Below are 14,270 nucleotides of genomic sequence, written 5' to 3'. Positions count from 1 at the left end.
AAAATTCGGCCCGAAAAAAAAACGACAGTGGTACCCCTTACGTTTTTTTTTTTGGACGAAAAATTAAGTTTCTCCAATCTTCCCAAAACTCTGGATTCTGATAGAGGGCCATGAGACTTAGACCTGAGTGCAAAAATTAAGGCTTTAGCCCCTTCCAGAGCTGAGATATCGAAACTCAAAAATTCGGCCCGAAAAAAAAACGACAGTGGTACCCCTTACGTTTTTTGTTTTTTTTTTTGGGTGAAAAATTAAATTTCTACAATCTTCCCAAAACTCTGGATTCTGATAGAGGGCCATGAGACTTAGACCTGAGTGCAAAAGTGGAGGCTCTAGCCCCTTCCAGAGCTGAGATATCGAAACTCAAAAATTCGGCCCGAAAAAAAAACGACAGTGGTACCCCTTACGTTTTTTTATTTTGGGCGAAAAATTAAGTTTCTCCAATCTTCCCAAAACTCTGGATTCTGATAGAGGGCCATGAGACTTAGACCTGAGTGCAAAAATGGAGGCTCTAGCCCCTTCCAGAGCTGAGATATCGAAACTCAAAAATTCGGCCCGGAAAAAATTCGACAGTGGTACCCCTTACGTTTTTTTTTTTTGCGCGAAAAATTAAGTTTCTCCAATCTTCCCAAAACTCTGGATTCTAATAGAGGGTCATGAGACTTAGACCTGAGTGCAAAAATGGAGGCTCTAGCCCCTTCCAGAGCTGAGATATCGAAACTCAAAAATTCGGCCCGAAAAAAAAACGACAGTGGTACCCCTTACGTTTTTTTTTTTTTTTTTTGGGCGAAAAATTAAGTTTCTCCAATCTTCCCAAATTTCTGGATTCTGATAGAGGGCCATGAGACTTAGACCTGAGTGCAAAAATGGAGGCTCTAGCCCCTTCCAGAGCTGAGATATCGAAACTCAAAAATTCGGCCCGAAAAAAAAACGACAGTGGTACCCCTTACGCCGCCTTCACACTGGCAGTTGAAATCAGCTCCGTAATACGCAATACGTTCCCAACGGACGTCATACTACACAGTGAAAAGCGTCGGACGCGGGTAGAACAAAAATGGCGGAGAGATTAAGTTTGATTCTATCAGTTCTGTATGATCTCTCTGATTAGGGTTATGCTGCGTGAGGAAAGTTGCTCAGGACGTTGACATGCCAGGTCGGCTAAAAAATGTGATATAGTGGTCAATAGTTCAATGTCTACCTTCAGTTTAATTGTATTAACTGCCCTTATAAACGTTAGAAAGTCATGAAAATAAAAAATGACATCACAACTTATCGTTATAAAATCAATATTAATTTTATTAAAAGTTATTAATTCAGGTTTGTTTATCAGTACCATAGCAACGGTGAACTTCCGCTGGAATTGTCGGATAGGAACCGTCCGTAGCTTTTCGCAAGAGTTCAAATTTTTGAACGCATCCGGATGACCAACGGACACGATTTTCTTCGCACCGCACTCGGTCGGACCCGTTTCGGACCCATTCGCATGCGGTCTGCGAATCTCCATAGGAAATTAATGACTTCCGGTCGTTTCGCAGCCGCATCGGAGCTGATTTCAACTGCCAGTGTGAAGGCGGCGTTACGTGTTTTTTTTTTGGGTGAAAAATTAAGTTTCTCCAATCTTCCCAAAACTCTGGATTCTGATAGAGGGCCATGAGACTTAGACCTGAGTGCAAAAGTGGAGGCTCTAGACCCTTCCAGAGCTGAGATATCAAAACTCAAAATTTCGACCCGAAAAAATAAACGACAGTGTTACCCCTTACGTTTTTGTTTTTTTTTTGGGCGAAAAATTAAGTATCCCCAATCTTCTCAAAACTCTGGATTTTGATAGAGGGCCATGAGACATAGACCTGAGTGCAACAATGGAGGCTCTAGACCCTTCCAGAGCTGAGATGTCGAAACTCAAAATTTCGACCCGAAAAAAAAACGACAGTGTTACCCCTTACGTTTTTTTTTTTTTGGGCGAAAAATTAAGTATCCCCAATCTTCTCAAAACTCTGGATTCTGATAGAGGGCCATGAGACATAGACCTGAGTGCAACAATGGAGGTTCTAGACCCTTCCAGAGCTGAGATGTCGAAACTCAAAATTTCGACCCGAAAAAAAAACGACAGTGTTACCCCTTATGTTTTTTTTTTTGGCGAAAAATTAAGTATCCCTAATCTTCTCAAAACTCTGGATTCTGATAGAGGGCCATGAGACTTAGACATGAGTGCAACAATGGAGGCTCTAGACGCTTCCAAAGCTGAGATATCGAAATTAAAAATTTCGACCAGAAAAAAAAAACGACAGTGTTACCCCTTACGATTTTTTTTTTGGGCGAAAAATTAAGTATCCCCAATCTTCTCAAAACTCTGGATTCTGATAGAGGGCCATGAGCCATAGACCTGAGTGCAACAATGGAGACTCTAGACCCTTCCAGAGCTGAGATATCGAAATTCAAAATTTCGACCAGAATAAAAAAAACGACAGTGTTACCCCTTACGTTTTTTTTTTTGGGGGCGAAAAATTTAGTATCCCAAATCTTCTCAAAACTCTGGATTCTAATAGAGGGCCATGAGACATAGACCTGAGTGCAACAATGGAGGCTCTAGACCCTTCCAGTGCTGAGATATCGAAACTCAAAATTTCGACCCGAAAAAAAAACCGACAGTGTTACCCCTTACGGTTTTTTTTTTTTGGGCGAAAAATTAAGTATCCCCAATCTTCTCAAAACTCTGGATTCTGAGAGAGGGCCATGAGACTTAGACCTGAGTGCAACAATGGAGGCTCTAGACCCTTCCAGAGCTGAGATATCGAAATTCAAAATTTTGACCAGAAAAAAAAAACGACAGTGTTATCCCTTACGTTTTTTTTTTTTGGGCGAAAAATTAAGTATCCCCAATCTTCTCAAAACTCTGGATTCTGATAGAGGGCCATGAGACTTAAACCTGAGTGCAAAAATGGAGGCTCTAGACCCTTCCAGAGCTGAGATATCGAAATTCAAAATTTCGACCAGAAAAAAAAAACGACAGTGTTACCCCTTACAGTTTTTTTTTTTTGGGCGAAAAATTAAGTATCCCCAATCTTCTCAAAACTCTGGATTCTGATAGAGGGCCATGAGACTTAGACCTGAGTGCAACAATGGAGGCTCTAGACCCTTCCAGAGCTGAGATATCGAAAATCAAAATTTCGACCCGAAAAAAAAAACGACAGTGTTACCCCTTACGTTTTTTTTTTTGGGGCGAAAAAATAAGTATCCCCAATCTTCTCAAAACTCTGGATTCTGATAGAGGGCCGTGAACCTTAGACCTGAGTGCAAAAATGGAGGCTCTAGTCTAGACCCTTCTAGAGCTGAGATATCGAAACTCAAAATTTCGACCCGAAAAAAAAAACGACAGTGGTACCCCTTTCATTTTTTTTTTTCGGGCGAAAAATGACGTTTCTCCAATCCTCTTAAAACTCTGGATTCTGATCGAGGGCCATGAGACTTAAACCTGATTGCAAAAATGGAGGCTGTAGACCCTTCCAGAGCTGAGATATCGAAAATCAAAATTTCGACCCGAAAAAAAAACGACAGTGTTACCCCTTACGTTTTTTTTTTTTTGGGCGAAAAATTAAGTATCCCCAATCTTCTCAAAACTCTGGATTCTGATAGAGGGCCATGAGACATAGACCTGAGTGCAACAATGGAGGTTCTAGACCCTTCCAGAGCTGAGATGTCGAAACTCAAAATTTCGACCCGAAAAAAAACCCGACAGTGTTACCCCTTATGTTTTTTGTTTTTTTGGGGGAAAAATTAAGTATCCCCAATCTTCTCAAAACTCTGGATTCTGATAGAGGGCCATGAGACTTAGACCTGAGTGCAACAATGGAGGCTCTAGACCCTTCCAGAGCTGAGATATCGAAAATCAAAATTTCGACCCGTAAAAAAAACGACAGTGTTACCCCTTACGTTTTTTTTTTTGGGCGAAAAATTAAGTATCCCTAATCTTCTCAAAACTCTGGATTCTGATAGAGGGCCATGAGACTTAGACCTGAGTGCAACAATGGAGGCTCTAGACCCTTCCAGAGCTGAGATATCGAAATTCAAAATTTCGACAGAAAAAAAAACGACAGTGTTACCCCTTACGTTTTTTTTTTTTTTTTTTGGGCGAAAAATGAAGTATCCCCAATCTTCTCAAAACTCTGGATTCTGATAGAGGGCCATGAGACATAGACCTGAGTGCAACAATGGAGGCTCTAGACCCTTCCAGAGCTGAGATGTCGAAACTCAAAATTTCGACCGCAAAAAAAAACGACAGTGTTACCCCTTACGTTTTTTGTTTTTTTTGGGCGAAAAATTACGTATCCCCAATCTTCTCAAAACTCTGGATTCTGATAGAGGGCCATGAGACTTAGACCTGAGTGCAACAATGGAGGCTCTAGACCGTTCCAGAGCTGAGATATCGAAAATCTAAATTTCGACCCGAAAAAAAAACGACAGTGTTACCCCTTACGATTTTTTTTTTGGGTGAAAAATTAAGTATCCCCAATCTTCTCAAAACTCTGGATTCTGATAGAGGGCCATGAGACATAGACCTGAGTGCAACAATGGAGACTCTAGACCTTTCCAGAGCTGAGATATCGAAAATCAAAATTTCGACCCGTAAAAAAAATTGGACTGGACTGTTTTTGGACTGTTTTTAACAGGATAGACACTTTTATTTTATTATCTGTACTTTACTCTAGTATCATTTTTGGGGAGTACTCATGACTTTACTCAAGTATATTTGAGAGTGAAATATTGTACTCTTTACTCCAATACATTTCTATCCATAACCATGAGTAAAAAGTAACTACTTCTAAAAAAAAAAAAAAAAAAAAAAAAAATGGAAATAAGAAAAATCTCGGAAACCCTCAAATTGTTGTTTCCCTCTCAAACATGATTGGATTGTGCAGGATCCACTGATTGGGACAACCTATCAGCAATCACCTTCAGCTTTCCGGCAAAGTCAACTCCATGGTCAGATTTATATAAGAGACCAAACCATGGACGGACGAAACCAATGGATGAAGATGCAGCAGGTCCATCCCGGGAATGTCCCAACCCGTGGCCCCACCTCGCCAGACTATTTCAATTTTCTGAATTTTCTGAAATTTTCTTAAATGTTAAATAAAGCAACATGGTAAAAAGATGAATACGACTTGATTTTACTTTCAATTCCTTTTACATTCTCCAAGGTATTGACTTTAACATTTTTCATAACTCCATGTAGGACGTTTCTGTCCATAAATGTAAGCACTGTGGCAGTTGTAATGCAATATTTAGAAAATGTACTTTTGTACTCTTGATACTCTAGTACTTTTAAAAACAAGTACTTCAGTACTTTTACTCAAGTAGACATCTGACTGTAGTACTTTTACTTGTACTTGAGTCAAATTTAGCAAGGGGTATCTGTACTTTTACTCAAGTAATAAAGCTGTGTACTCTGTCCGCCTCTGCGGAAAAATAGACATTACTCATTAGGCTGCTTCATTAAAAACGTGACATTTAGACGTTTTCTTCGGCGCGGATCAAGGCAAATGAATCCTTTTCACCTTGAAAATAATAAATGTTTTTTGCATTTTAAATAATAGAACATTTCTCAGTGATCGTAGGCTACATAAAACAAAATTCCATTTTTCTCGGTTTAATGAAACCTATAGGTCGTTATGGCAGAGGCGATTGCGTGTAGAATAGGTCAACACGGGTATCTCTCCACTGGAGCGTGTTAACGCAAACGTGTAAGTTTCACGTTTGAGGGGGTTAAAGTGTGACATCGACACGTTTTCCAAAGTGGACCATTTAGGCTGCTTCATTAAAAACGTGACATTAAGACGTTTTGTTTCGGCGTGGATCGAGGCAAATGAATCCTTTTCACCTTGAAAATAATAAATGTTTTTTGCATTTTAAATAATAGACCATTTCTTAGTGATCGTCAACAAAATCCCGTTTTTCTCGGTTTAATGAAAACCAATATGGTAAGTTTAAGTTTCAGTTTAAGTGCAAGTTTCACGTTTGAGGGAGTGAAACCGTGACATCTACACATTTTCCAAAGTGAACCAAGTGATTATTTCACGTCTTGTCGGGTTTATTGGATGGGTTTTTATTAAAAAGGTTTGGGTTTGGTTTTATTTGTTGGAAAAATAAATATAAAAATATAATTTGACACAAGAGGGCAGTATAGCCCTATTTATGGTTTTGTTAAACCGTGACATCTACACGCTTTCCAAAGTGGACCAACGTGATTATTTCACGTCTTGTCGTGATACCGGGTTGGGCACTTGAAGTTACAGGAATCCCGTTGCTAAACAACGGAACTAGGTCGAGTATTTAAAAGGTTATGGTTAACAAGGTTAACGCGGCTTAACGACGTCAATGTAATACGTTGTTTTAGGGTACTTTTTGCTCAAACGAGGAGCTGGGGGACCCTGGAAAAATAGACATTTTACTCATTAAGCTGCTTCATTAAAAACGTGATATTTCGTTTTCTTCGGCGTGGATCAAGGCAAATTAATCCTTTTCACCTTGAAAATAATAAATGTTTTTGCATTTTAAATAATAGACCATTTTTCAGTGATCGTCAATAGAACAAATTACATTTTTCTTGGTTTAATGAAAACCAATTGGTCGTTATGGCAGAGGCTTTGCGTGTAGAATAGTTCAACACGAGTATCGGAGCCTGTTAACGCAAACGTGTAAGATTCACGTTTGAGGGGGTTAAAGTGTGTCATCTAGCCTACACGTTTTCCAAAGTGGACCATTTAGGCTGCTTCATTAAAAACGTGACATTTAGTTTTGTTTCGGCGTGGATCGAGGCAAATGAATCCTTTTCACCTTGAAAATAATAAATGTTTTTTACATTTTTAACAATAGACCATTTTTCAGTGATCGTCAATAAAACAAAATCCCATTTTTCTCGGTTTGATGAAAACCAATATGGTATAAGTTTAAGTTTAAATTTCACGTTTGAGGGAGTGAAACCGTGACATCTACACATTTTTCAAAGTGAACCAAGTGATTATTTCACGTCTTGTCGGCTGGAGAAATGTTGTTTTGGCCACTTTGTTTGATAAAATCACAACAATTTAATGCAAGAATGGGATTTGAACTCAGGTTTTCTTGATTGAATCCCAACGCTTTATCAACTGAACCACTGAGTCGGTTAAGTTCAAGGTTGGATGGGTTTTTATTATAGGTTTGGTTTTATTTGTTGGAAAAATAAATATAAAAATATAATTTGACACAATTGAGGGCTGTTAAGGCAAAAAAATCAATAAACAGACATCCCTTCGTAAGAGACACTCTGAGTCAAATTAATAAAGGAAAAGGTTTATTATTCTTGCAAGAACAATAAGGCTCAGTCACCAACACAGATTACTGCAATGTGGAGTGACGCTCAGAACACAGGCCGGGGTGAAGACTAAATAGCCCTCCCCAAGGTTATTTACTGCAAGCCGAGCCTTCTCTGTAAATTTCCACAAAGTTATAGGATTCATGATGCCAGGTTAGATTTACTAACCCCCTCAATCCCTCCCAGTCTAAGATGACCCCTGACCCGGCCGGTCCTCTGGTGCCTAGCTCCACTCTTGATAAGGGAAAACAATTAATACATGTGAGATTAAAATTTCCCACAACAATTCCCCCCTGTTTATCATTAGGTTACCCATAATCATAATAATAAACAAAGACAAATTTTAAGCCCAACATCACATTTATACCCTTCAATTGATTTTCGCATAAATGATCACTCTGCTTATACATCTGTTAAAAAAATAGTATTTGTAAAAGAAAAAAGCTTACGGCTGTTTTTGCGGAGTAAAGCTCCGTTAATTGTCTAGCAAGCAGGTAAAGCATTTTATTTGAAGCCGGGCTAAATGAATAATCACTGTTATTGCACTCCTGATAAAAATCAGACCCTCAGTCACTCCAAATATATAAGAAATAGGTTATAGATTAGCTATAAAAACAACCAACAAAACCCCATAATTGTTCCAATATGATATTAAAATACACCAAAATGCAGCAGTCTTATCGCTACAATTGGCAGTACCGTCTGGATTATCCAGTACACCCATCCTCCCCACATAGACATGAACCACCCAACCCATGCCCCATTAGCATGTTCAGGCTCCTTTACCACCTGTCTCATGTGTTCAATCCACCAGTTATGTTGTCACTGTAGTCTGCAATGTTAAAACAAGACTTCTAATTCAATTTAGTAAGCCCTTATTGAATGCCGTTTAACAAATCTTACCAGATAAGTCTTATAATTTTATCCTTTCCTGTAACCAAATTAGTTGTTCAAAATGAACTCTAATATCTCTAGTACAGACACATCGATCAATACATTTGCTATATTTGCACCAATCAAATCAATACTTAGTTTGATTCAACCAAAATCATCAAAAACAAAACAAAACAGATTATTCTGTTAAACTTAAACCATCAGGTGGGCAGGTGGTTCCTCCAGGTGTGTTGATCATCTCGTTCGCCCCATGGACGTTCCATGTTCACCAGGGTGACACTTTGCGTGCCGTCGCAATGGTCTTCCCACGTCGGGAGGGAGGCTGTTACTAGCACTAGCCTTTGACCCCTCACTTTATGCTCTATTGTATGGTTGAGGCCTGCTGGTGTTGTCTTAAGGTGAGAGGCTTGGACCCAGTTGTCACATTCTCTGATCCTTTCAAGGTTTCCCTTAATTCACGACCGCACTCCCACTGGAGTGAACCATTTCTTGCCTGCTTTCACCTGTGAATAGAGACCTTAACTATTCTTGTTAGTGACAACATCTATTAACTCATCTGCTTGTCTTGTTCGGTCTTCCCCTTTTAATGTGACCTGTGGAATCAATAAACTGAAACATTATCACTGGATCTTAATATCATTCAGAGTCCTTTTCCCTCTGGGAAACATTCAACTCATATTGCTCATGTCCTCAACATAAAGTTTATACATTTGAAACCGAATCAGTTCTGTTTGCTGCAATCCATCCTGAGATTCTGTAAAAGGAAAATCTTAGTTATGCGCTGCGCAGGTGTGACACCGTTCCGTCACACTAATAACCCAGGCCAGGGTAGTTAGCCAAATTCATCCCTAGCCATTATTTTATTAGACACATTCTGCTCATGTCTTAAAAGTCTGCATGATCTGTAGAGAAAAACAAATGGCGAGGTTATTTTCAGATAGTGAAGTACACGTAGTTTCTTTTGTCTGCTGTGCTGCCATGGCCTTCGCTGCTGCCTCTGCCCTGGCGTCTCCTGTTGAAACAGTCCTGAAATTGTGTTATCAGCGTGTGCAGCCCACTTATAGACAGCAACATTGCCCCTCCTGTGCAATGGCTTTCAGCAAATTTGAACCCCTCAGTAAACCCATATTTGGCAATTGTTACCATCCCCCTTTTGATGCATGACCCAGCTCATGCATCCCCAGATAGCAAACTGACATTGAATCAACGTGGAAATATGACATCGAAACAATGTTGATCTGACATTGTTTTGCTCATCGAATTAACGTTGAACCAACGTCAGACGCGTCATTCTTTCAAAACTAACGCAAAATCAACTTGAAATCAACGTGTTGTTTCAACGTTATGAAAGCAAACCAATTTTCGATTTTCATTTAGCTTTGAAGAATGCCGCGTCTGACGTTGGTTCAACGTTAATTCGATGAGCAAAATCAACGTTGTTTCAATGTCATGAGAGACGTCGTTTCCACGTTGATTCAATGTCAGTTTGCTGTCTGGGTCAATTCAAATTAATCTAATTCTCCAATCAACACTAACCCAAACAGCATCCTTCAACCAATTTTCGCCCAGACATCTTTCTCTGCCTCTGAAACAAAAATATTACTTAAAGGCCCAATCTCACCTTCTTATCGAAGTTTTTTGAAGGGCAACGGCCCTGAGTCTCACAGCGAATCCTGCTTTTCAGGCCTGTTGTTTGGTCTCTCAAGTCAGTTATCTACAAATATTTCCAAAGTCATCAATTGTTTCCATCAGGTCAGGTCGTGCTGTACAGACTTAGTCTATGTCAGTCAAACATGTCAGTTCAGTTCATAATTGTTAAGGACTCTCTTAATAATTCGATATTAACTTAGCCATTTTTCTTTGTTGTTGCCGTCAAATCTACACCCTTTTCGGTGATCTACCCCTGACAGACGTCCATCAACAAATTCACAATTCCAATTTACAACTACATCATGAATGACAAAACTATTACTACTAGACAGAGCTTGATGACCAATCAACTTAAAGCTCGTCAGAGTTTTCAGCTCCTTTAAAGTTTGTCATTTGCCCTGGCCCATCTGTAATGATAAAAAACACTCACAAAAGCATAAAATGCTTTCACTATCACACACACACACTCATACCTGACTATTAACTGCTCATATTTTCATATTCAAATCTTTCGAATAAGATTTTAAACTTCACATTTTCTTGTAACTGTTACCTAATTTTACATGGTTTCTAAACCATGTTTCAAAGCATGTCTGTTCATTATTCATTTACTTTTAGACGGTCAGCTAGGTTGTTTTGGTTCATTAACATTATTTTGTTTTAGCAGGCCAATAACAGAAAGACAGACACAGTTCCCTTCCTCCACTCAAGTCTCTCTCACTATAACAAAATAATCTTTTCAACAGCCTCCTAAGACTGTAACTTAGACAACATTTAAACTCATTACAATATCCTTTGACCATTCACCTTTGTTATCTAGACTCTTCTTAAATCTATAATAGCTGTCTTCATCTTTAGTCACCACCATGTCTAACGACCTCCAGGAGTCAAAATTATGTTAGACATATTAGTTCTAAATCAACACTATAATTTTCCTTGCCCATAAGGCAACCGACATCCAAAACTTTTATTGGTGTCTCCATAACAACTAATGGCTATCACTTCATGGCCCTGACTGAACCCTGAAAGCCCCCTTCCTGTTAGCTCTTTATCTATAATCTCCATCAGGGTGTGGTCCCCTGGCATACATAGAGCTTGTCACAATGAGAAACAAGCCATGCAGTGAATGCGGTTTCTGGTGAGTGGGATAGAGGGACTTACGTTCCTGGGGCAGACTGCCGTGACTCCTCACAGCTCCATCCCCCCTAACGATACAGGATGCTGTTGGCCTCGCAGACACCCGTCCACTCTCATACCCAACCTCACATAAACACCTCCATCAGGAGATGCCCAGTGTCTGCGTGATCCCCCTGCCTTAGGTTGCCTCCTATTTGGCCAAAGAAGGTCTTACCCGTCATCGAGATGACCACTCGTGCACACATGGTAACCGCCATTTTCTCAAAACCGTTTTCTTCAACAAAATCTGTTGTTTCTGGAGCTTAGGAAAAATATTCGAGAGTCACCAGGGCCATTCGGATTGCCTAATAGTTGTAACACAGGGAGACAGGTTAATAACAACCGTATTCAATCACTTAAATCCATTAACCATCTTAAAAGCAGCAACTAGCTACTCAGTGGATTTAGATCACAACCGTACATTCAGTGTACTTCATCTGTAGGCGGAGCCATCGGCCCGCCCCCGTTTCATGGTGGGGACTAAGATCTTCAGACAAAGAAGTTACTGGTTCACAAATGACCTAGTCAAAGATGTACCTTCGTTTCGTCTAGTATTATTTTAATGACTTCTTTAAAGTTCTTCAGTTTTACTTTCAAAACATGTAAAATACAAATTGCCTCTGAAAGGCAATGATTTCCCTTAACATCTCTGTGTCTATGATCTTCAACTGAAACACTGTGTTTTAATACTTAAGGCATTTTTGCCAGAAATTACATAAGGTTTCAAATAAACATTATTTACATTTGTCTTTTGCCCACATCAGGGAATTAAGGCATTACTAATTTTCACTCAGATTGAGTCTCTTTGCACTGGCAGTTTTCAGCCACAGTACACATCAGATTCAGATAAGCAAACTGTTTCAAACTTATCTTTTGATAGAAAAACATCAGCTTCTAGTTCTTTCATGGTCAACTCTTCAAGCTGTTTGTTTAATCAGCATTTAGCTGCTTCTGCTTATTTGATCGTACATATAAATCATGTTTCTAGTTCTTTTCATATTTGACTTAAGTTTTCTCTTGGAGTTTATCAATCTCCAATTAGGATTCACACTAACTTTGACCAATTGTTTTTATTTCTTATTTCTCAGACGAAAAATGTTAATGTCGTCATTTAAACACGGATCTACTTCCAAACCCACATTAATACCAGAAATGTGTTGTCTGTTATCACATTTTAAAACACATTCTCTGTGGGCATTTACAGTTACGTGTTAAATGATCCTGCTGACCACAATTAAAACACTCTCTATCCGCTCCAACTTACTGCACACACTTGAAGCAGTGTGTGACCCATTCAGGAATGCACACAGAGCCACTGATAAGCAGTTCTCTGTATTCTTTTACAGTCCGCCAGTGGCGGATTTAATCACAATAGCCCAATCATAATCTTCATCATCATTATTATTGACAGATCATTAATTTTCATAAGCCGCATCGAAATGCTCAAAATATTCTAAGTTGTTTTCACAAAGTTTCTTGACTGTACCCCCAGCATAGCTGGACCCTTTAGGTTCAAACAATGGTTGTCAAACCAAAATTAAACATAATTTCAATCATTATTTTACCACTAAAATATAAAATTGTTCCCCATTCTGCTTAATGAAACATTCCTTATCTTTATATGTTAATCATACTCAATGCCTTTTTGTTTTATCTGAAACTTATTTTCATATACAGTGCCCTCCACAATTATTGGCACCCCTGTTTAAGATGTGGTCGAGGACTTTTAAAAATTCTCCCTTTTTTTAAACAACATAGAATCCAAATGCAAAAAAAGATAAAAATCCAACCTTTTATTTAAGTACATTACTTTGGTGGTAAAAAAAAAAATGTAAAATTTAAAAAAATAAAAACTTCAAATCATGTGTCCCACAATTATTGGCACCCCTGATGTTAATAGTTTGTACAACCCCCTTTTGCCAACAAGACAGCACTTAATCTCCTCCTATAACATCTCACAAGATTGGAGAACACAGAGAGAGGGATCTTTGACCATTCTTCTTTGCAAAATCTTTCTAGATCATCCAGAATCCTGGGCCCTCTCTTGTGCACTCTCCTCTTTAGCTCACCCCACAGGTTTTCGATTGGATTGAGGTCTGGGGACTGAGATGGCCATGGGAGGACCTTGAGTTTGTGACTGAACCATTTTTGTGTAGATTTTGCTACACGTTTTGGATCATTATCCTGCTGAAAGACCCAATGACGACCCATCTTCAGCTTTCTGGCAGAGGCCATCAGGTTTTTATTTAAAATGTCCTGGTATTTCAAAGCGTTCATAATGCCATGCACCCTAACAAGGTTCCCAGGGCCTTTGGAAGAGAAACAGGCCCACAGCATCACAGATCCTCCACCATACTTCACGGTGGGCATGAGGTACTTTTCGGCATACACATCTTTTGTTTTACACCAGATCCACTTAGAGTGTTTGTTGCCAAAAAGCTCAATCTTAGTCTCATCCGACCAAAGCACACGATCCCAGATGAAGTCCCAGTGCCCCTTGGCAAACTCCAGACGTTTACGTTTGTCAGTGTTAGTGAGAAAAGGCTTTTTCCTAGCATGCCTCCCAAACATCTTGTTGGCATGTAGAGAGCGTCTGATGGTTGTTTTGGAGATTTTGTGACCCCAAGATGCCACTATTTGATGCAATTCTGTGACAGTGAGCTTAGGACTTTTTTTTACTTTTCTTAGCATCCTCCTCACAGTGCATTGTGGTAAGATAAACTTGGGACCTCTTTCAGCCTTGTTTGTCACTGTTCCAGTTGTTTTAAACTTCTTAATGATTCCTCTAACTTTAGATACGGGCAAGATAAGGTGAGTGGCTATTTTCTTGTAAAACACATCTGCCTTACTTGAATGGTGTGTTCTCTTGTCTTTGCCATGTTGACAAATAAGAGAATTAGGCCTCTGTGTCATGTCATATTTATACCCCAGGGAAATAGGAAGTCATGAATTACTAATTAAAAGTTCCTAGATATCCTGACCAACATTAGCAACTACAGAAAATATTTTTTTTTTTTTAAATCAATTACATTTTTCAGCAGAATTGTTAGGGGTGCCAATAATTGTGGGACACATGATTTGAAGTTTTTATTTTTCTAAATTTTTACATTTTTTTTACCACCAAAGTAATGTACTTAAATAAAAGGTTGGGTTTTTCTCTTTTTTTGCATTTGGGTTCTATGTTGTTTAAAAAAAAGGGAGA

This window comes from Pimephales promelas, chromosome 19, assembly GCF_988280905.1.
Source record: "Pimephales promelas chromosome 19, fPimPro1.hap1.1, whole genome shotgun sequence".
NCBI classification, from domain to species: Eukaryota; Metazoa; Chordata; class Actinopteri; order Cypriniformes; family Leuciscidae; genus Pimephales; species Pimephales promelas.
This window is presented reverse-complemented; position numbering follows the sequence as displayed.